Source organism: Rhinopithecus bieti, unplaced genomic scaffold, assembly GCF_001698545.2.
Source record: "Rhinopithecus bieti isolate Rb0 unplaced genomic scaffold, ASM169854v2 repeat_30206, whole genome shotgun sequence".
Taxonomy (NCBI): Eukaryota; Metazoa; Chordata; class Mammalia; order Primates; family Cercopithecidae; genus Rhinopithecus; species Rhinopithecus bieti.
Genome location: NW_016839368.1, coordinates 1 through 3,279, shown reverse-complemented (window position 1 = coordinate 3,279; position 3,279 = coordinate 1). Strand labels below are relative to the sequence as shown.

Sequence of the window (3,279 nt, the reverse complement as noted above, 5' to 3'; positions counted from 1 at the left end):
ATAGGAGCATGAACTCTATTGAGAACTGTGCATGCAAAGGACCCAGGTTGATTGCTCCTTCTGAAAATGTAACGCATCATGACCTCTCACTGTCTCCCATCACCCCCAGATGGTATTGTCTAGTTGCAGGAAAACAAGCTCAGGACTCCCACTGATTCTGATTCTGTATTATGGCGAGTTGTATAATTATTTTCTTATATATTACAATGTAATATATAATAGAAATAAAGTGCATAATAAACGTAATATTCTTAAATCAACCTGAAACCAGATCCTAGTAGACTCATGGAAATCCCCTTGTCCATGGAATAATTGTCTTCCATGGAATAATTGTCTTCCACGAAACCAGTCCCTGGTGCCAAAAAGTTGGGGACCACTATCTTAGGAGATTACCTATTCCACATTGACTTATCACCTCATACTCATTTTTTTTTAGCAGAGCATTTAAACGTCAGGAAGGTCATGACACTTCATGAGAGACACGCATAAAGATTTAGTTATAATCTTTAAATGCTGGAATAACAAAAATGTCTAAAATAGGAGACTGCTGAAATAAATGACAGAACATCTATAAAACTTAATACTCTTTAGTCATAAACAATAATTTTGTTGAGTTACATTTTAAGGCATAGAAATTGCGTCTGCTATTTTTTGATAACAAAGACTTGTGTTCTCTAATGCATCATCCTATTTAAAAATACACACTAACACAGACATAGAACAATGTCTGGAAGGATCCCCAGCAAAGCATTAGTAGTGACTGCCCCTTGATGATAAAATTACGGAAATTAATTTTTTAAGTCTTTCTTCATTTTCTATATATGTGTGTATGTATATGGTTTTTGTTTTTACAATGAGGCTTTATATTTGAAATGAGATGACTGTTATTAGCTTAGAGGTGTATTAGGTGCCAAGCAAATAAATTACCAAGAGAATTTGGATTGCAAATTTGCTCCAGTAAAGATCAATCCACAATTTTCATGTACCAAATTTGAAATAAGATAGCCAGATGTTGTTTATTGTTTCCCCTAGGCTTAAAAGTAAATCATAGCATGAAAATGTCTATACTGAATAGAGAAACAATTCTAGACAAAACTTACTTTAGCCCAAGCTGTAGTCTCAAAACCAGCTTTCTGATAATCAGTAACAGGAACATACTGTAGAAAAACAGAAGAGTTTGAAGAAACCTTATTTTCAGAGCATTATTTTCACTTTCCATGAGAAATCCCATGTCTCCACTCCAGAGCTGCTTTCACCAAGGCAGCTTGAGTTTGAAAATATAGCCATCTCAGGAGCTAACTCTCTAGGGGTTGTTTTTAGGGAACATACAGGCAGATTCACCTCCAGAAGAACTCTCAATCTAGTGATGGACCTTCTCATTAATAGTAGAGAAAGACTTTTTCTTAGCTTGGATGATTTGGGAGACACCACCTTTCTGATTACTGTTCTCCTTTGCAGGTAGATGTGAAATGGTTGTTTGAAGAACGGGGGAATCTGCTAATCACCTGTCAAGAAACTTCATATAACCTTCAAAAACAATAATGTAAGCATTTCATAACCATCCAGGCCTTTAAAGGATCTATCAAATACATTTTGATGATTTAAAATAAGGAATAATAACAAGGAAGGTCTTATATAAAAGGTTTAGAAGAAGCCAAGACACACATGAGCTGTTTAAGAATGGCTCAGTAAATAGAGACAAACTTACCGTGTGAATAATATTTCCAACAAATAAATAGATGGTGGCATGACCACTGGTCAACACAATATCTGAAAAAGAAAGAGACTACTATTAACTTCCTAGATCCTGAGCATGGCCACTTATTTTATTCAGAATATTAAACATGGAACTTTAGGAACATCTATAAACTCACAGGGACATTCCAAAATCGCATTCTCTGTGGTTCTAATGCCTAATTCTGTTTATAGTGCTAAAGTTTTTCATCTTATAGTCTCTCTAAATAAAGCAAACAAAGTCACGCTTTCAACAAAACAACAAACAAACACTTGATCTGAATTGGAATTTACATTTTTATGAAGATTAAAATTTCTTTTCATCCAGTTTTTTACGAGAAAGGAATAAGAAATTGTTAACCTATTTTTATAAAATGCCAACATTGAACCTTTTTCCAAGTGTTCATTTATGACTCATCTTTAAATTTTTGCTAAATTTGAATTATGGATCAATATGAAGATAACTATATGAATGTAAAATCAATTTATAATGACTGAGTTCTGAAATAATTTGGGGGAATATTTAAAACTTTCACATTTAGCTTTATGACCCACCTACGAATGACCTTTGTTTATGGTGTAAGCTAGGGTTCAAATTTTTTTAACTTCCCCATATTGATATCCAAATGATCTACTACCATTTATTGAAAAGATTATTGTTTCCTCACTACACTGCAATTTCACCTTTGTCATAAATCAGGAGATGGTACAAATATGAGTTTGTTTCTGGTTTCTCTATTTGTATGTCCTTCTGCTAATACTATCTTATTTTACTTGTAATAAAGATTGAAACATCTGATGATATACATTATTGAGCTCTGTTCTTCTTCAGAACTTTCTTGGTTCTTCTTGGCCTTTTAAGTTTTCAAATACATTTAAAATTAGCTTGTCAATTTTCAAATTACCTGATAGGATTTTGAATAGCATTGCATTCAACCACAATTTAATAAGTAGAAATGGTTTATTTACAATATAGAATCTTTCTGTTCATAAGCATTTTGTATCTTTTTTATGTATATGATATTTATATCCTTTTTGAAAAAATTTCACTTTAAGTTCTGGGATACATGTGCAGAATGTGCAGGTTTGTTACATAGGTATACATGTGCCATGATGGTTTGCTGCACCTATTAACCCGTCATCTGTCTTTTAAGCCCCACATACATTAGGTATTTGTCATAATCCTCTCCCTCCCTTTCCCCTCCAACCTCTGACAAGCCATGGTGTGTGATGTTCCTCTCCCTGTGTCCATGTGTTCTCATTGTTCAACTCCCATTTATGAGTGATAATATACAGTGTTTGGTTTTCTGTTCCTGTGTTCATTTGCTGAGAATGGTGACTTCCAGTTTCATCCATGTCCCTGCAAAAGACATGAACTCATTCTTTTTTATGGCTATATAGTATTCCATGGTGTGCACTGATTTGTACATGTACAAATTAGAACTCAGGATTAAGAAACTTGTTCAAAACCACACAATTACATGGAAATTGAACAACCTGCTCCTGAATGATTACGGGGTAAATAATGAAATTAAGGCAGCGATA

At 33.8% G+C, this 3,279-nt stretch overlaps 1 long non-coding RNA gene across 1 annotated transcript; it reads right to left on the bottom strand.

The window, feature by feature from the left end:
• Window positions 1–1,060: 1,060 nt before the first annotated feature.
• Window positions 1,061–2,985, bottom strand: LOC108524911 (uncharacterized). Its single transcript, XR_001884160.1, has 3 exons — window positions 2,943–2,985; window positions 1,709–1,770; window positions 1,061–1,157 (listed from the first exon to the last, which is right to left on the bottom strand). It is a non-coding gene; the product is annotated as an uncharacterized LOC108524911 (long non-coding RNA).
• Window positions 2,986–3,279: the final 294 nt, after the last annotated feature.